General features: G+C 41.2%; 1 protein-coding gene across 2 annotated transcripts in view; it reads left to right on the forward strand.

Moving 5' to 3' along the window:
* The first annotated feature begins 17,277 nt into the window (after positions 1-17,277).
* The window catches only part of lnx1 (ligand of numb-protein X 1), a 31,392-nt gene continuing 27,748 nt past the window's right edge, over positions 17,278-20,921 (forward strand). Inside the window, exon 1 of one of the 2 annotated variants that reach the window (XM_046391580.1) lies at positions 17,278-17,526. The gene's annotated coding sequence lies outside the window, so the exon portion shown is untranslated. The remainder of the gene's footprint in view (positions 17,527-20,921) is intronic. The other variant, XM_046391582.1, reaches the window with a different exon arrangement.

Consider the following 20,921-nt stretch of genomic DNA (forward strand, 5'->3'; position numbering starts at 1 on the left):
TGTTTGAAATACTAGACACTCAGCTGTCAAATGATTTTTTTTTGTGGTACTCTGTTGCACTTGGGGTAAATAAAAAGCTTTTTATCCCTCTGAGAACCTTATCCCACTTTCTTTTTCCTCTCTGAGAGTAACTCTGATCTACTTTTGTGTCTTCATGTAACATATCAAGAGTCTCCATACTCACACAACAACAATGATGGAGTAAAGATACCTTCCTTTGCTGGCCTATTTTCACCTTGATCTATGACACTCATTTGCAGTTGTCCAGGTTTGTGTTATTTTCTGATGGATGAGCCATAGTTTCAGATTTTGCCTTCCTCTCATCCACAGTTGACACTGCAGTGCCTTTCCTCTCAATCCCTCTTTCTCCTTTGTCCATCTTTGCTGTGTCCCCTTACAGCTTTTCCTTCCTCGTGGCTTTTCCTCTATCTCCCTTTATGCTCCCTCAGTTGCTCCCTCTCTGTGACTTTGTGAATTTTTGCATCTCTGTTACATAATGGCACTCAGGGGACGTGGGCACTTCAATCAATACTTCAAACAGCCAGGCCCCAGAGGACTCGCTCCAAATGCCACGTGACAACACGACAGGATGACATTTGAAGAAGCAGGGGGGAGACAGCCCCGAAATACCTACTGCTACCAGCGGTGCTCAGAATTAAGGGCACTGGCAGTGACTGGAAGGGAGGCAGAGAGCGAGAACACTGATGAGAGAGAGATTAGAGACCCCTGGAGAGAGTGAGAAATTTTAGGAAAAGTAAGAACAACTGAAAGATAAAACACACTCGCTTAGGGACACAAGCCCAGGGTGATTCATATGTCTCACAGAGATAAAAGCCAGACAAATAAATGGAAATGGAATTATTCATACCATGGCATTATACAGGCAGCACAAACTTTATTTCAACAAGATAGTAGTGGTGCACACTTTGTTTGGCAAATAACCCTTAGCGATACATATGTGTGTGTGTGTGTAACCAACATGACATGAACAGGGACATCACATTCTAAATATCAGCTATAACAGCTTCCACTCTTGTGGGAAGGCTTTTGACAACATTTTGGAGTGTTTCTGTGGGGTTGAGGTCAGGGCTCCGTGCAGGCTGAAGCATTAAGATTTCCCTTCACTGGAATTAAGGGGCCCAACCCCCCAGAAAAAGCCCCATCTAAATACTTTTGTCTGTATACTATATATATATATTTAGTGTTGTACTGTTGATGTGTAATAGGCCCTCCAGTCTGAGCAAGCATCATCTTGCTCAAGCCCTTAACAAGCCATTTGCCTGGGACTCACCATGCTCCCAGCTTCCCAGCCTGGAGGAAGGTGAAGCTCCATAAATCTCCCACTGCGCTTAGCTTGTGCTATTTCAGGCCTAAGTGGCCACAGAGATCTAGTTGTAATTGTACATTCTCTTTGTATAAGTCTATATTTATTTGAACCACCCCCCTGTGAACACAGTGTCCTCTAGGGTTAATCAAGTGAATCAAATGCTGGGTGTTTGAGTGGAGGATGTGGGGTGGGGGGATCCATGGAGATGATCTCATCCGTCCGTGGAGTTATTACAGAAATACATTTATCTGTTATTTATTACACTAAAGCACAGAAATGCCTTTGGGCTCAAATGTCATGATAATTTAATGATGAGGGCTCGCTGATACAGTCAAATGGAGGAAGTGCAAATGATCGCATATGCAAATGTGGGTATGAATGGGACAGCAAATGTGGGTATGAGTGGGTCAGCACAAGGTGTATGATATAAGGAAGATATGTAATTTGTGTAAAATCAGTTCTGGAATAAAAGATCTTGGTTTTGCTGTGAGGATGACTTGACTGGTTTATTTCAGGAGAGCACAACCTTAGTGTCTGTTGGAGCCAGCGTGTTTCAGATTCAGACCTTTCTGTTCCGTCTGCAGACCTGACCTGAATCTCTCAGCCTCTGAACAGGGTTTTTGAAAACAGTTGTGTCCCCAGTGTTCTAGATCATCCTGACAGAGGAGGTTTACAATACCAGAACAGTAGTGTACTGGGTCACAGCAGCTGGGTCATAGATGAATGTGTTTGTGTAATTACAAAGATGCATTAAGCTGAAGATTAGACCTACAGTTAGTGTAAATGGGCTGAGTAAGATACAATGACACCATACTGATTTCACTGACAGATTAGGGTAATGTTTGCAGTTCACAAGCAACCATTTATTTCATATGATGACATATGTTAAGAAGTTTGAGTCAGCTCACAAAAATGACAACTAGTCTGGGCCGCAAAGGCCCCAGGTTCATGCTAGCCATTAGTTTGTGGTTATTTGGTTTTCTGTAAAATGAGTAATGCAGCTTTAAAAGTTATTTTCTTTTTCAATCTGACACCAGTGTAGGGAAATTATAGAATTGCATTATCTAATCCAAACTGTGGTTAGTGTGATGTAACTTCTGATTACATGGCACAAGCACTCTTTGGTGTTAGTGTCTCCCTTACTCTTGTTTCTTTAAGCAAAACTGATTCTGTAAATCACAGAATTTATGGAGTTAAATGTGCTACATATTATTCCGCTGCACATTGCCAGCAATTGTTTAAGTATTATGTTTATAATATAGCTTAATATAGCTATCACAACCACATCATTTCATTTCTATCCATCCCTGCAGAAGGTTCTCTGTGTAGGTGTTCAGCTGTTAACACAGTGAGAATTCACAGTTGGGTACAATCAGGGCCAAAGTCAAACTTGTTCTGACTCTGATTTATGAATCACTCACACTGAGAGTTTTGTAGAAACAGTACATTGAAAGTCTATATCTACATTAAATTGCCAGAGCTTTTGGAGCACCATGTTCACCTCAGCGGGGTTGCCATTTCCAGCACAGCCAATGGAGCAATTTTATCTGACTTCCATGAACACCACAATGTGGTCAATTAGTGAGTCATGATAGGCAGAGTGTTTCAGGTTCTTAGTCACCACAGTAAAGAGCTCCGGTGGGTGAAAATAAAAGGAGTGAAGAAAGTTGAGTGAACAAAGAAAAGTTCTGATTGCTTATGCAAGGTTTTGAACATGTATAGTTATACAAGTCAAAAATTAGAGTATTGTATGCAGTATATGTCTGTATATCACCACACTGAAACTAACAGCTAACCACAGGACCACTTTTTAGATAAAATCCGTGAGATTTCAGTCTTACTTTACTTGATTACAGATCCCTGTTAAAGAGGAATAGGTTAAAGAAGTTCATTAATAATAACTGAAATTGTTGTCTGATTCATCTTGTACACAGCATGAGTAGTTTTTCACATCGGGGCACAGTAAAGTTGGTTACCTTGCTGAGAGGCTGAAGGTGTACAGCCTGTCTGCTCACTGTGGCTGCTCCTTCTTGTAACATTGCTCCTGCAATATTAGAAACTGACCTGCTGTTCAGAAACGTTGACAGTGATTGTTCTCATGTTTTGTAGAAGAATTTTTAATGAAAGATTGCAGTCAGTGCTAACTTTGGTGACAAATACACTCTGTTTTATGTGACTGTTTTGCAATAATAATTAAAAAAAACAACTTGAACAGTATTTCACAACTGTCAGAAGTAAAAAGTGTTCATCTTAGTTCAGCTGAAACCAAATACAGCTGCAGGAGACTGGACAGTAAACATTCAAGTGAATATCAATGAGATAAAATTACAAACAGTTACACTGGACTACATCCATGCATTGTTTCCTGTGAATCCCTCAGGCATGTGAAGGCAACTCAAATCCTGTGTGGGAATGGTGGACTCTGTCACTACGGCTACACACAGACCAACAGTCTGTCAGCCTGTCATTGATTTGAATGACACCAGTCAGTTGGCACAGCGAGGGCGCCAAGGCAGGGGCATCTGTCAAAACAACCCAAGCTTCTCCAGCAAAATACTTGTAACACAATGCAAGACACTGCTGTGATGACCTATCAAAAACAGCGCAAGAGCACTTTTGTGGTTACTTTGTAACATGACCATCGTATTTCTACTGTTAACCTCAGGATTGTAACCACAAGAGTTGTACGGTGTTTTGACATCTGATAAGCCTTTACTGGACTTGCTGCATCGTATTTCTTTGGATGTGGCACTGGTTTTAATACAGGGCTTTTTTCAATGTGCTGCACACAATGAAGTGCACTACATAGAGAGTTCCTAACTAAATGAAACTTAATCTAATCACAGTGCCCAAAGGTATGAAAAAATGGGTTTGGATTTCAAGAAAATCTTAAGGATTACACCCCCTTTAAACTGCTATCAAAAGAAGCCAAGGCCACTAACATGATGTACTTGCTGTTACCACTTTAGACACAGTCACTGTGGAAGCAGCATGGGCTTGTTTCTGCAACTTTGTAACTTTGACCAAAGTAACATTTGGTGTTAGTTAATTCAGCAGCTGTGCAGCCCTGGAGCAACACTGTCTGCAACGGCCGGTCATGAATGCTGTAAAGTGTCTCCTCAATAGATCAGCATACAATAAAGGTAAGTGCTGTCCTTACAATGAGGTTTACTTCAAAAGAAGGCTAGCAGAAGTCTATAATACTGTTCATTGGTTAAGAGTACAAGCAGAGTAATCTGGATAGCTTCTTTGCAATCATGCATTTATTCAGTTATCTTGTTATATATTGGACTTCATTTAATTGTTGAGTGAGACTTCTGACTAAAATTGCACCATCATTATGTTACACAACCCAACCCAGAGCCTGAATAGAAAGCAAAGAGGAATGCTCACAGCTTTAAAACCCCACATTTCCATGCGCCTACTGTGCAATGAATGCTCCATCATGCACCTGTCTGGCTTTTCTATGTATGCCTGCCCTCACTTCCATCACATTGGCTGTGACTCAGATCGTTGGGCTCAGAGGCTGATCAATCAGCATCAACACTGACCTGTGTGTATGCCATCCATCATGGCTGTTTCTGAGGGGTGTGAGATGGTCTTTTCAGTGTTGTATGCCCATATTCAACAGTAGGAGGCATGCAGGAGTTCCTGGAATTCATTTCATTTGGATGTGGACTGTTAGGATAATGATGATAAACATTGCTAATCCCCCTGTGTGCTTTGTTCCGGGTATTAGAATTGTGGAGTTGATCCATTGATTATTTCCCTGGGGATTTTGAGTGACTGTGCGACAAAACACTGAATTTATTTTGGGGTCCACAGGGCACTGGATAAGTTGTCTGTTGTGTAAGATAATTTTTATAATTGCTGTGTGTTTAATTAATCCATACTTTGTCTCCCACCAGTGTTCTGTTACATGATTATTTCTTGGGCGTTGAATCCTCAGCTTGATGGTGAGATGTGAGATCAGTGGGGGTTTTTTAAATCTAACCTTTTCTATCTTGGTTTGTCTTACAGGCTGGTCATATAGTATGTGAGAGATGTACAAACTTTTCATCTAATAATCCAATTTGATATTCACATGTTCCCAGCGTATCCGTGTGTCTGCTAAGGTACCTACAGCATGGTCAGACCTCTCTGGGTTTTGGCTGTGCGGTTAATTATCACAGTAGATGCTCACAGAGCTGAGGGAGCAGACTAAACTGTTTGTCTGCATTCGGTCCCAGTTCATTTAGCTGCTGCCCGTGGGACTGAGGCTCTTTATTATGAATGAGGCGCCTCATTGATGTGCCTCAAAGTCAGAGGCTCATTAGAGCTAAATACTGTGTGCTGCCTGAAGTTGCATCTTGATGACTCTAGCAGCAGTAACACTACCACTCTGTCCTAACTACATCACTTTGAAGTCATGGCAGACGTCTGACTGACATGGCTATTTTAAATAGGCAAAATTGCATTTTTAACTCAGCTTTTACAGGGAGATTTTTCACAAATTCTGCATATGTACTAAATGTGATATCAAAAAAATCACCAGCTGCTTAACTTTCTATGTGTTTAGCGTGTAAATATGAAATATGTCCTGTAGAGAAAGCATCAAACATACCGTCTGCAAGCTAATCCAAGCTCAAACCATTAAGTTTCAACTGCAGCTGCTGTTAATATAAGATCACACTTAAAAAACTGTGTTAGAGAGCTCAGTCTTTAGTGAGGTTTAAAAATATACAGCTGTTTTTTTGTCCAGTCTAAACACCACATGTGGACTGTGGTATACCAGGTATATCAGTGTACACGTTATCAGCTCTTATTTATTTCAGCTTTTGTTATCTTAAAGGTTAATAGTTTGACATCCTGAAAAATACACTTATTTGTTTTCTCCTGGAGAGTTAGACCAGAAGATCAATACCACTCTCATATCTGTCCTTTAAATATGTGGCTACAGAAGCCAGTTAGCTTACATTACACAGGGCGAGACAGGTAACCTGGGTCTAAGTCCACCTATCAGCACCTCTAAAGCTTGCTAATAATGTGCCATACCTCACTTCCTAACTTGTACAAAAATCTAAGTGCAAAATCATCAATATTCATTTTTCTGTGGAATCATGTTCATGGCTATTCCTTAGCTCTGAACGGTTCCCATCTTACAATGCCAGCCTAATCTCTAGTTTTGCACAAATGTGCAAGTGTCAAAAAAGGGGAACTTTTTCACTAAAGGTAAATAAACTAAAGGCCAGGTGGTATATTACCTAAATGGTAGTGGCAGTGACTTCCAGGCTGCGTCATTAGGCTCATAGGAGATCAAATCCATTTTTACTGCACACATAAAACACTAGAAACCTCAGCAAAGCTTTGCTTACAGCCGTGCAACACAGATCAATAGCAAGACATGAGACCATGCACCTCTAACCAACCACATGCTGTCTCACAACTGTCCGCAATGTGTTACTTCTTCACCACAACTACTCTTACATGATCATTTTGCTGTCACAGTCTGCCTGGAATAAAACTGTCAATAACACTCCATTTTCAAACCGGAGGTGCTCATTGCTTTCATTTGAATAATTTAGAATAGTGTACATAATTACTAAATGCAGATGCTTTTTGTCTCCTGATAAAAATGACAAGAGATTGAAATGAATTCAATCTGTACATAATTTCCCACCTCAACAGTTCACTGATTTCCTTTTATTGGGCTGGGGCCACTTCACTGCTCCTTCTTGTGTTGCTATGAGCAGCCAGTGAATATTTAGACACAAATTAACACCACCCTTCATTTCTGGCTGCTCAGTGCATAATACTAATAAGCAGGGAGTTCTGCATAATCTTTGTTTTCATGTGTGTCTGCATAAGTGTGTGTGTGTGTGTGTGTGTGTGTGTGTGTGTTGGGGGGGGTTCATGGTGATGAAAACAGAGTACATGCACACAGCTCCCTTGAGGGTTGTTAACATATTTATATGTTGGCCATGTCACTGTTCCCTCTTTCTCCTTCAATTGACTTATTGGTCTGCTCTTAATTATGTAACAATTTCAATTTAAAAATAGGTCTTTGCCACAGTCAATACGGTTTGTCATTAGCATCCAGTATGGTCCACCAAGCTCATCTCAGCTATATCACAGGATTAGGAGCCACCTAAATGGGATTACCACCAGTCCAAGGACCCCTTTGTTATGCACTCTGTCACCCACTCTGACATTAATAAACCAATTTCGTTCTAACATTGGGCGGCTGAAAACATACAAAACAGCTGAAAGTCCAATTCTGCTCCTCATTTATTTAGACTGCATGTAGTCTCTTAGGTTTATAAGAGTGTGTGTGCCCTCCCTTGTCCTGGCTTTGTTCTGTACCAACCTTGCTCCGTCACTGTGCAGGACAAGGCTGCTGGTAGATAAAGCAGAGCACAGCCATGCTGGGCAAACCTGAGATGTCTGATTATTACCTTTACTTGTGGAAGAGAGAGGGAGAGAGAGACTGGCAAGGGACTAGGAGAGGACATCAGTTCACCATGAACATCATACACCGTTAAAGTAGTTGACATTTTAATTTAATCCTCCTCTACAAAAATACACGGACAAGAGATTATGTTAATGCAGTATGTACCTATACAGAAATGTGTGCATTATCGTTAGTAAAAATCCATCTGCCAATGTGTTAATGTTTGGTAACTGCCAGAGTGTGCTCATGATAGGTCAGTTTCTATTTATGTCTGAGCCCCCTCCCACCCTAAAGCCCCTTCTTTGTGCCCTCCCTTCCATACTCTCTGTGACGCTAACCTCCACGTCTGCTCAGCGTCACAGGACAGCCGCAGGGGAGGTGGGTGGGTGGGCGAGCATTGGGGGGGGGGGGGGGGGGGGGGGGTGATGAAAGGAGCTGGTGCTGAAACAAGCACAGGAAAGAGAGGAGAAAGGCATAGCTCTAAGTGTGGCCTATGCATCACTTCTGGCCTTCTCCTGCCAGTGGAAGACTCTCGTTTCACACTATTAATCTCTGGCTCTATTTTCCTCATGTCCATTTGACCATCTCCTTCCTCTATTCCTTGAAGCAGTCATTTAGCCTAAAAGCCTTCAGTATTTCACTGCTCTCCCTGTCATCTCCGCCTCCCATCATTAGCCATGTTGGTTTTCTTTCTCCTATTAGATGTAAAAGCTCTCTTTTGCTTTAACACAGCAGCACTCCTCCTCAGTCACCCCCACATCATAATAACTTCATACTGTTATTCTTTATCTGACTCTGACCTTGTTTCTGCTAAGCCTTTCTCAGAAGCTCAGGCAGTGCCGCTTGAATATCTTGTGTCACCCTTAGGTTATGAGAACTGTATTCACCGTGTGTGTCTTGCAGATATTGATAACATTTCACACACTGTATGGGACACACAAGAAGACAAAGACACATTGTTGCAAAAGCTTGTGAAAAGCCTTATGTCCCAGACTGAAGGAAAGAGGGCAAGATTCTCACATGAAAGCTGGATTAAACATTTAGCAATACTGTTAATAGATTATCCTCAGACGGGTCTGTGTGCGTACTTGAGAGGACACAATATCGACAACCCTTTCACAATATCATGGGATAGCATGCACAGCAAAGCTCCTCCAATGATGCTATTATGTCAGAGAGGTACTAATTCATATATTACTTCTAAAGACAATCCCATTTATAAATCACAGCCACAAAAATGCATTGGTGGAATGTAACTAAGTATATTTACTCAAGCATTGCTCAACTCCTGGAATTTTGTACTTTTTGGTTTTTGGTCACATAAGGCAGTTGTTTTCAGGAAGAAAAAAAACCCCTCAATTGTATGCCAATCATCCAGGACAACAAAGGAAAGAAAGCTAGCAATTATCTGATGAACATAGTGTAGCATTTAGTGGCTAGAGACAAGACAAAGGAGAGGAGCATGATGGCCTTATATTTGTAAGGTGGCCATGACATGAATAATAATATTAAATTCTTTTTACACTTACAGATTTAACAAATAAGATATTACATGTTAAATATGTGCTGTTAGGTGGATTTTGTTACTTTGTAACTCCCTTCTGCTAAACTAATTGGCTGCTGGCTGTAGCCTCATATTTTCCAGACAAATTAAAGAATTGAATTGCACAAAAAAAATACTCATCTAACTCTAAAGTTAGCTCTAACTCTAAAGAAGCAGATTTGCCTAGTTGTCAAACTATTTCCTTAAGTAATTAATCTGAATACTTCTTCCAACACCACACTTGTTCATGTTGTATAATTACTCTCTTTCTTTGATAATAACTTATTGGTTGTTTTATTGAATTTGGTTAACATTTATTATACAGTGTCCACTTAACTGTTATTGCATACACAACAGGAGCATAATACTGTAGTATCTTGGCTTCTGCTCTAGTTGTAGGACTTTGACAAAGAAAGCATTTAATAAAAGAATCTAGAAATACCAATCAAACTCACCGTGATGGCATTTAATAGTAGTAGTGGTAGTATTGTGGCAGTATTAAAACCAATATTGTCATTAAACAGGTGCTACAGTGCAGACGCTGTTGTACAAACAAAGGTATGATATCTTTCCTGCTGCAGTATTTCTTTGACAGGGCTGTTGTCCAGGTCAGCGTGAAGCTGTAAGGCTAAGCCCCAAGGCTGAATGAGAGCCATCAAGATGCTTCACATCAAAGGCTGAGTTAGCCACTGGTGGCCGGCTTAAGAGCAGAGCAGCTGCTGTGACTGGAGCAGCGAGGACAACGGCCAGAGCAACACATCAGACTCCACTATAGCAACAGGAAAAGACAAGCAGGGTACAGTGAAAATCAATACAACACAGAAATACTGCAGCAGTAGCTGGAGGCTTCAAAGACATGCAAAACAATTGGTCAGAAAACAGGGGAGCAGAAAACAAACCCACACCAGGCAACAACAAGCATGTAGATCGTGTCAAAAAGCATGAAATTAGAAATCTATTTCCATCTCACCAGACAGACGCAAATAATCACGGAGCACTCAGAACGAACAATCGCCCTGGTCTCATAATTATGATTTCAGATTAATGTGATTTGGTGCAGCATGTTTTCATGTCTCATTCTGAATACATGAATATTTTTCTCAACAAATAAACATGTTGAGCTTCACTGTACTAATAAGTTTTTAGAGCCCTGAAAAGATCTAAGGCTTTTTGGACGAGCAGCTAAGCGATCACAGTAGGGTAGATCAAGAGGAGGAGAGGTTTGTGAATATTTATAAAGCTTAATTCATTCAACGCTCGACAGTCCTCCCCAAAATGATGTTTGCTTTCAGAAACACTAAACAAAAACAAGCCCTCAGCCTATTGCATCCTCTCTTTTGCACCTGCTGTTGTGCGGTTCTGCGTCATCTCGTATCACTGACTGTGTGTTGTCTCCATGTTAGGTGCTCATGCATGTGGATTCAGGGTTGCATTGCAGTGGAGTGGAATGACTGTCTAATAAAAAGGATGAGAGGATTATGGCTGTGATGAATGACTCCGTCTGTTCACATTCTTGTAAGTCCTGGTCAGCTGGACTGTTGCATCATAAGCCCAATTTAATCACTCCAAAATACTATGAAATGATTGGAGCAAGACCAACACGGGCCCCAACAGGCCTCTTTCTACTGTATGCTCAACCTGACCTGAGTTTTACATAACCATTACAAACATTATGAGAGATGGACAGAATGGGAATTGGTGGGGATGAAATGACATTTGTCAGGTGAGGGTTCTGCTGATAGCAGAAGACGTGAAGGTGAAACGGGGAAGCAATCTCCACACAGATCCTGATGTAAATGTCATGGAAAATTAGACTGTGGATGCTCATCGGGCTGAGTGTGCTTTCACAGCTCTCCAGAGGCAAGGAGGACCTGCTGGGAGACTGAGGGCTTGTCAGGGACTGGGCAGGGTTATTAGGCATTCAACACATCTTTGCAGTTTTACTGCAGTTGCTAAAAACCCTGGAAAGATGAAAGGATTTGCTGGTTGCTGCATGTTCACCAAGTGCACATTGTTGCTTCTAGATAAAATCCAAACTTTTTCTATTTAATTGCACATATTTTCTTTGCTATTTCTCACACTCCAAGAGATTTTAATCAGCCTTCTCCAGTCACAGCACCTGCAGCCAATCAGGCTGATTCGTTGTTACCAAAGGCAACTTCTGAGTGACATACGGAGTTGGCAGGGGTGGCTGGTAGCCTCTCACACTGGACCAGGATAATGAGACTGTCCCGCTGTTAAGCATCTGTGGCCCTGCTCTAGTTTTCCTTGGATACACACTTCAATACACACATACAAATACAAACACACATGCACACGTCCAGAGTTTTTTGAGCAGCGACAAACAAAATATTACTCACTCATTTCTACTGACACTGAAATTAATGTTAAATGTAAACATTTAGGCAGTGAAGCTTATATTAAATTGTTGGCTAGCGTGTGTGTGTGTGTGTGTGTGTGTGTGTGTGTGTGTGTGTGTGTGTGTGAGGGCCTTTGGGTGTCTATGGGCGAGTGTGTGTCTCAATGCCAAGGTGTAGTTCTGGCAGCAGAGAGATTAAGTGCATTCATCTTCATTTGCTGGCTGGCGTTAGCTGTGTTACCTGCTAGACCAGCAACGCTCTGCTTCCCCCTGAGACTCAGTTCACCGATTCAACACTGAAAACTGAGCCAGACATGCCACTTGCTTCATATCAGTCTCTCTCTCTCTCTCTCTCTCTCTCTCTCTGTGCCCTCTTTCATTTGTCCCTCTTTCACTTCTCATTCTGCATTCTGTTCAGCATCTGTCCCTCTTGTCCCACGTGTAAAAATGTCTCCCTCTTTTGTCACAATCTGGCTTGGTGTCACTGTGACATTTGACAAATAGCATAACAAACAACACACATCCCATGCACTTTGAATGATGTTCAAACCAGTGATTACTGCTTACAGAGCGGCTGTCAGAGCACACAAACCTGCGTGTTCTGCGGCCATACACAGCAGTTTTCGCTGTGTCAAAAACGGTGCCCCTTCTCACACCAGACTAATGACTTATTGAATACATCATTATTTCTCCATATTATTTTGTCAGAGCTGTGAAAATTAAAATCGACTGCCCTACTTTATCACCATGTCTGTATTTTTGTGTAAATGAGACTTCCAGAGTGATAAAAGAGAGTGTGTGTAACACTTAGATGTTGCACACACACTCAAACTCTCCCCTTTTGATGTCTTGTCTCAGTATGTGGCTCCAGACTGAAGTGTGTTAGAGGAGGGTGGGGGTTTGGGTAGGTGGCAGTGAGCCAGTGGTGTCATAACACTAATGGATGAGCTTCTGTCTGATGTGTGGCATCATTTTGTGCATATATATGTGAAAGTGAAGTGCATATGTTTGTATGTATGGCTCTGGGAGTGATGGAAAGCCACATTCTATTACTCCAGTGAGTAAAAAAGCAAGGAAAACAACATGAGACAAGGAAACAATGTGAGACAGATTTGTGTATTTCAGATGCCACCTTGAATTAGGCAGTTGAAGATTAGAAGGAGGAATTGAAAGTGTTTGACTCAAAGAAAATGTATTCATGAGAAAATAAAACTGCTAAAGTGAAAGAGAAGTACTTGTATTTCTGAGACTGAAAAAAAAGAGGAGGTATAATAGAAATAAGAAGGATGGAAAAAAAAAGAAAAATCCGGATCAGAAGTGCTCTGAGGGTAAACCACAGGATAGATGGAAAAGTGGGACTGCATGAAAGAGGGCTGTTTCTTTTTTCGGCGATGTTTGAAAGTGCGTCATTTGCCTGCAGTGCAAAGAGGGTGAAGTGCTGAGTGTTTTTCATTCAGACTGTTGAATAATTACACAGGAACCAAGTCTAAAAGCATTACCTTTGTTTGCCTACTGTATCCAGCTGGGTTAAATCTCTCCAACAAACTTAAATCTGTAAATAGTCACACCCTGTCTGAACTCGGTGTCAGCCTGTTCTCATTAAACTGTTGTAAAGGTAAAATCTGGCATTTCTGAACTTGGATGGTGTTCTTATATTTTTTGTCCAATATTAATAGAGCTCATAACATGTCCCCACTTCAAATGCAAAGCCTAAGTAAATGTTGATTTGAGATCAACACTGATCCAGGCAAAGAACAGGAGATGAGAAATCATCTCACTTATCTGAGTCAGACCAAAACTAAACGCTCTAAGATCCATACTACTGTAGCTAACTGTGTAGCATTTATGAAGCAATTGGCCACAAACAAAGTTTTTCTTTGTCTTATGTCAGTCATTTTTATAGCAAGAGATGGAGAGTATTAACCAGTGTAATCAAAGAAAGTCTGACAACATCACCCTGGGGACTGGGCCCAAACCAGCCCTCAGACCAGCACCAATAACTCAGAAGGTATTCATATTTTTTTAAATCATACTAAGACACAAGAGACATAGTTCCATCCATCAATAATTTATTTATTGCCATCGATCCATCCATTTTCTATGCACATTTCATCTTTGATGAAGCTCGAACAAATGTATCCTCTGTTTTAAAGATGCATGTTTCACAATGTAAGCTTACAGGCAAACGTCTTTTTCGGTCCACATAGTTCAGTGCCTTTCCTGGGGGCTTGTGTGATGTCTACCATGTGAACCATCTTAGCTTAACCTGTTACCATGCAAACATGAGGTAATTAGCACTGAACAGAAATTAGGGCTTAGGCTGATCGGAATCTCAGAAATCAGAGATCATGGTGACATCAGTGGAGTTCTTCTTCTTGGCTCCTTGTCTATGCAAACTTTAAAATACTTCAGTTTGGACCAAAAGGTTGGACATGTCACTAATACAGTCAAAAACTGCATATTGTGGAACTTGTTATTTTACTTTTGAACATACACACAAGTGAAAGTGGGCCTTACCCTCACACTAAACCAAACAAACCAGCATAACTACAGCCGGTATATCAGCCTGCAAGTTGACCCGGGAGTGGCTGCTATGTTCCTGTTTGTCACAGGGTTTTTGATTTTAGTTGGACAACCGGTTCAGATATGATTTATGTCACAGTAAATAGTTTTTGTTTTTGTTTCCATAAAGTCTCATTGATCATTGGTTCTCCTGCTGCATTTCCCAGATCACTACAACAGTGGTGGTGAATAAATTGTTATCACGACAAATAGTCACCCAGGCTGACAGATACTGGAGTTTCCCTTCAATTTTGGACTTCCAAATCACTGCAGTCATCTCGTGTTTGTTGTTGATTCAGACTAACTCATGCTTACAAATCATCATTATACTTCAGAATTAACAATTAATATACAGCAACCATCAGGGTTACTGGAGGTTGAGGAGTTTAAATGTATTGTAAATGCAGTGACTACATTTTTAACATACCACAGTTCAACATCATTATTGGGTGCAGAAAAGTCTCAAGGTGGCTTTTTATCTAAATACAGTCAGTGAAGGCTGGCTGCGACTAAATTGTTGCTCTTTTTCAAAAGACAAAGCTTGAAACGGCTGAGCGCGCATTTCTTCTGTGTTTGATAAACGTTGCCTTTCTATCACATTGACCCTCAAATATACACTCCCAACACCCAGGCACATGCACCAGCATAGACTGACACCAGCACACACACGCAGCCTGGGTCAAATGATCACATCAGAAGGACAAGAAGGAGGCCATCTCTGTGGTGATGGAGGAGCAGGTTCGGTTGCTTCTGTTTGATGACCTTCTCCCATTTCCCTCTTTTATATTCATGCTACGAAGAGCATCTGCATTGGAGCCATGAAATATGGATGCTGCGTGGAGGGAAGAGAGACGATCGACCTTTCACTGCCACATGAGAATGGATAGAAAGAGAGACTCATGAAGGGTATTTCAAAATTTGAGTTAAAAGGAAAATACTCAGTGTCTTTGTATAAGCCAGTTCTTTTACATTCTCATCTGCCATCTGAATTTAAATCATTGCTTGGGACTTAGAGGAAAGTGTGTCAGAGGAATGTGAAACGCAGCTAAGCTGGCAAGAGATAGTATGTGTGTTTGAGACAGAGAGAAAGAAGAGAAAGTGTCCCAGAGAGAGAGAGACAGAGAGACGAGGGAGACTGGTTTCACCTGCACCTCAGTGTTTAAATAAACTCCACCAGCAGGGAGCTTAGGGCTCAGCAGAAATGAAACAGGTTGTAGGTTCAACTCAGCACTTCAGTGAAAATTTAAGAATTCAAAAACACACTATATCATTTTGTAAAAGAACTGTTCCATTGATATTTCCTACTAGTTAGCAAATCCTGATATATAAATAAGAGAAGAGAAGAGAAGAGAAGAGAAGAGAAGAGAAGAGAAGAGAAGAGAAGAGAAGAGAAGAGAAGAGAAGAGAAGAGAAGAGTGGTCATGTGGAGAGGAAGTGGGAGTGATAGGACAGCTGTAAAGGTCACCAGGAACTGCTGCACTGTTTCCCGAGCTCACTCATCCAGTCAGGAGACGATACTCAGCCTGATTATTCAGTGAGCATGAAGATATCTGACAAAACCTTCAACAATCCAAAAAGAATCACAGAGACAATGACGAGTTTCTGTTCCTGTAAACGCACTTGTTGCAGGAGTCCTGTGAGTGACATGTGAACTGAAACTGCAATAAAATGTACCTAGAAAAATGCACCAAACAAAACACCACCTCAAGGCTGCAAGTGTTATGAGAATAGGATACATTAAAAATTTTCCTTCATGTATTTCATGAAAACATCTGTTCATTTTGATCACAGGACAACTTGTCATTTAAAATAAGAATATTTCTCAAAAGGAGGCAGGATGATTTTAACATTACCTGCATCAATCTGTGATTTTATGCCCCAGCAAGAATTAAAGCTGTGATTAACAACTGGTTTTCCTTGTGGAAAAAGTTCTCAGAGAAAAATTTGACTTTTGTGTGGAAAGAAAGGAGCAATGCATTAAAATGAAATTCTGACCAGGAGACAAAAGGTTCAAAGGATCACTGAAGTTCGTAATCCCAAGGTGAACATGAATGTGACGAATGAAGGAATTTCACAGCCATCATTGAGCTATTCAGTCTGAAAATGATGCTGTGATTAATTTGTTAGTTTGTCCACACTCTTCTTGAGTGAGTGATACTTTGTGGCAGAGTGTCCCATACACAGTCCGTATACTTTAATTAAAAGCAAGAAAAGTAGTGTACATCACAGTGTATGACATTATGTGACCAGCAAAGTGGGCAAAACTGTAAATACTTTGACAATATTCTCCACATATTGAATAACTCATGACTCAGCTCTGCTTACGTCACTGCGAGTGACTCAGGAAGAACCGTCATTTTATGTCTGTCTGTAGTTGTAATTGTCTGGAGCACCTATGGCTCACAGTCTCTGGGTTTAAAGAGCAGCGTGGGGTAGGAAAAGCCGAGAAGGAAACCACATCTGAAAATGAGGATAACAACTGTTTCTGTGCAAAGCCGAGTCGCACGCACAGCTTATCAAAAGCAGCTATTGTTATAGAGAGGCAAAACCACAACAAAAAAGAAGGCTCAAAAGCAACAAGTATTACAGTGTCTGTATTGTACACAGGTCTGAAATACATGCAGTACCATTACTTAAGCCTAAAACATGCTGTCATTTACTCAGATTATGGGCTTCCTGTTTAAAGAGCACCATCCTTCTGTTTATGCAAGCAGGCAGCAGGAAATCAATCACTTAGGTATAAAAAATGTTCTGTGTGTAACTAAATTTTTATAGTGTTATAGAAGAAATCCTATTAGAGCTTGTAGCTCCAGATGCATTTCAAGACATTTCAATATTCCAGTGAGTGGTACTGATACTCCCTTCTGAAATATGTCTCAGGTGCTTTTCATTAACACTCCGTTGCTCCATTTACCATGTTCACCCCACTTTATAGGAAATGTCAGCTTCTCCTGAACTCCCAGAGCAGGTTTGGGCAGTACTCTTGTTTACCTTTTGTCTGGCTCCGCCCCTCTGCTTTGCCACTTCCTGATCACCTTGGCCTGTTAGAGGTGAGCAGGTTCTGAGCTCACAACAGGAACAGTATTCCTCACTTTGGGTTGCAGAGTTCCCTCAAGACCGGCAGTCGGATAAAATTTCTCTACAGCAGCCAATCGGCCAACTCTGTGACTGGGACAAAGTCCTCTTTACTGAGTCATTTAACTCTCCTTTGCCCTCCCTGAACGGTTTAACGTTACACCCACTGTGAGGCTTCACCTGTCCAGGTGAGCTACACTGCTGAAAGTGAACGTCGCCCATGAAGTCCTGTAAGTGCATTTTCTTCACCTGAAGTTGATTTTTAATAGAACTGTGGTTGTTATTCATCTTAAAGCTCTAATAGTGAAACTTTGACTTTGTTAGACTTACAAAACACTGATCCAGTGGTTACTGGTCTGTGTTATTTGCATGGAATTCATATGCATTGAATCCCCATGTGAGTGTGTTTTCACCTTCATGTAAAGCGCATGTAAGAGATACATGGTGCCTATTATCAGGCTGCATGTGTATATTTACTGTTATCTCTGGGTATGACTGCTAATCTCAGTGTCTCAGTTGGTAATCGTTGGTACTCGGTACGCTCTGTGCAGATCCAGTCATCCATTCTGATATAAGAGACAATTCACAGAGCTTCACATCTGCCTGCAGCTGTTCTCCCAGACTAGGGTGTCAGGTCTGGCTCAGACTGGCCATGGAGATTGCTATGAACTCAGTGAACGACCAGCGTTCACAAGCATACACATAAGTACAAAAGAGCTTCATGTAGAGGTTATTAAAAGATAAGGAATTTCATTGCTGAGTTAGTCCCATATGCTCATTCTAAATTGAATGAGATGTGCTAGATATGAAAAATGCTAAAAATAGTAAGTTACGTTTTGTAATGTTATTGATGTGGCGTGAGAAAGAGTCCATGTTTTTGCTGTGCAACATGACCACCTGATCACGTGGCAACATTCCTGCAGTACAATTAGAGATCTGATTAAATGACTCATGATGAGATTCATGGGTGTGTAACTAATCATTGATACACAGCAGAGAAGTTTCAGTTCTCAGTGTTTTTATATACTGCGGAAATAATACTCCATGATTCAGATTTTTCCACTCTGTTTTGTTGTGTGTGTGTGGTCATGGAGCAGATGTTTGCAGAAAGTGCAAACGAAAAAAATGGCTTACTGGAATTTCAGTGTTTCAAGGGCATGTCTGAACACAACAGACTGTGCTGGAGTCTGGAGTCTGTGTGTGTTGCTGTGCCTGTACCTCCAAGGTGCCTCATGTTCATTTGTACTCAGAGGCCATGTTTACTGAGCTGCCTGGAACAGATGTGTCGAATATCCACACGCTGCTCAGATTTATTTTTTATGATCTGATGATGATGCTGATGAGTAACTCATTGTTCAGCACTCCCACTCTGCGCTGTAGTTGTGTTGGTGAGTGTGGGCCCTGTGATTGAGTTTCTCTTTGACTTGAATCACAGAGTAGTTTGTGGTCTTAACAACACGAGACTACAGAGTCCATTGATCAGGTTTGCACGTTATATGTTCCATGACATGAATGTCACTACAGCGCAGATATATCAGTACATTGTGACACATAAAATCAATTCTGCAAAGACTGACAAACTAGTTATGCAAACGAATGCTGTGTTTCATTTCATTTAGCCTGCTACGCTCACATGCAAACTGCACACTTTGTCTGATTTGGCTGACTGTGCCTTTTGCCCAATGGTGTGCTTGTTTTGTTTGATACAGGGTTTGTCCGTTGTTGATTATAAGGAGTGGATATGTACATAGCAACATGCTAGTTGAGTGTGGACAGCGAGCGAGAGTGAGAGTGCTGACGCAGACACCAGTTACCGTGTCACTGGGTTGTTTTCTGCACTCACTCGTTAGGATAAGGAGCTGACTCAGCAGGCCTTGTATCATTATTAACTCATCAAGTCATCTCAGATCACAGGAGAGATACCTGAGAGTGAATCAACAGCCCTGCTTGCTTAAATTGTGTAATGTGTGAGTAAGAAGGTAGAGGCTATCTTAAACAAACAACTCGCCCAGCACTAGATCGTTAAAAAGCGACAGCCTATTGAGCCAAAGCTTGACATGACTTAAGCTCAAAGACAATGGAAACACTTTAAACCCTATGTGTTGAATTTACAATCCAAACACTGCTTTTTCTTTGACTTTGTGATCAAAAGGGAAACAGAAATGTGGACTGAATGCATCATGCTTGTTTGGAGACTGGACTGCAGATGTAGTTATTAATAGACATCAGTATTATGTAGTTACGGTTCAGCTTATCTGCTCTCTGTGATTGTCTCTCTAGAGCTGATGCTCCTCTGGCATGGGTGTGCTCTGTATGAGCGGGGACATGCTTGTGTCCAAATGCATGTCTGTGCATGTAGGTATGTGCACTTGTGTGCAGGAAAAGTATTGTTCTCATGTGATCGTCATTCCAAACACAGGTTATTAAGGGTAATGAGTTTCAGTCAGGCTGTACGTGTCTGCGTGCTGGTGTCATCCATTTTGTTTCAGACTACACAGAAGTTCATTCTGATTCATTCTTCACTATATTCGTATTGTCACTATGTAGTTATCTTTTCTCTCTTAACACCAAAGTTTCCCAGAAGAGATTAGAGAACAAACTCAAAGGTGATTATGTTATCCTGTTCAGATCAGGAGTTGGAGAAAAGCAGCCTTATTTTTCATTTCCTTTGTTTTTGAATAGCTTTTTTTCCATTTTCATCTCCTGCTGGTAGATATTTGCTCTCTCTCACTCAGTTTTTCCTGTGTAGTGAAGAAAGCGCTCTGCTCCATAGATCAGGTGAGACCTCAGACGTAGCAGGTGCCACAGTGTGCGATGCATAAGTCGTGTTGCTGCAAGCTCTCAGTGGGAAAGTTCATCTTTGTTACGACTGCTCGGCCGCTTCTTATTAGCCTGACCCCTCCTCGACACACCTAAGACACTAAAGTTTTATGACTGCACCATTTTATTACTACTTATGTTAAAAAGGAAAGAAGATGTCTTATTTTAACATCTTCTTTGTGGTCACCTAGCAGATTTGTATGTACTTGTTTGTCTGCATAAGTATATTGGATTGCACATCAATCTGTTGTTATGATTATTTAAGGTGTTTAGCACACAAGCATGGAAATGTGTCCAGTTAAAATAGAACCAGCACTACTTTAGTTTAGTAGTGTTGTTGTTGGTATTTTTTTAACAAGATCTAGTGTCTAATTAAGCAGCCAAGAGCCCATGGTGGGTCCAGAAATAAAGCTAGTGGAGCGCCAACAAGATGGCTGTTGCCAAGGTGACGTGTGTCTGACTGAGCCCATCTGTTAGTGCCCATGTGCTCGAGGAGCCTGCCTGGTATGGATATGACGTGTACGCTGGCACATTCACAGTGCAGCACAATATGAACCTGTGTAGCAGTAAAAAAAAAGAAAAAAAAAAGTGGATTAACAGTGATGTGTGTTTGTCATGCAGTGCAGCGAGTGAGTGCGGGAGACTTATCTGTGTCTGCCCATCTCTACACTTGCTGCTGAGATGAGTGCTATTGATGTCCCTGCACCTACAAAAGATATCTCAGTAGTTCGATATCACTTTTCTGTGCCAGTGGAGGAAATCAACAAACCAAGAAGAGAACAGTTTGTGGGGCTGCCGCGTGCAA

This window comes from Scatophagus argus, chromosome 6 (genome assembly GCF_020382885.2).
Source record: "Scatophagus argus isolate fScaArg1 chromosome 6, fScaArg1.pri, whole genome shotgun sequence".
Classification (NCBI taxonomy): domain Eukaryota; kingdom Metazoa; phylum Chordata; class Actinopteri; family Scatophagidae; genus Scatophagus; species Scatophagus argus.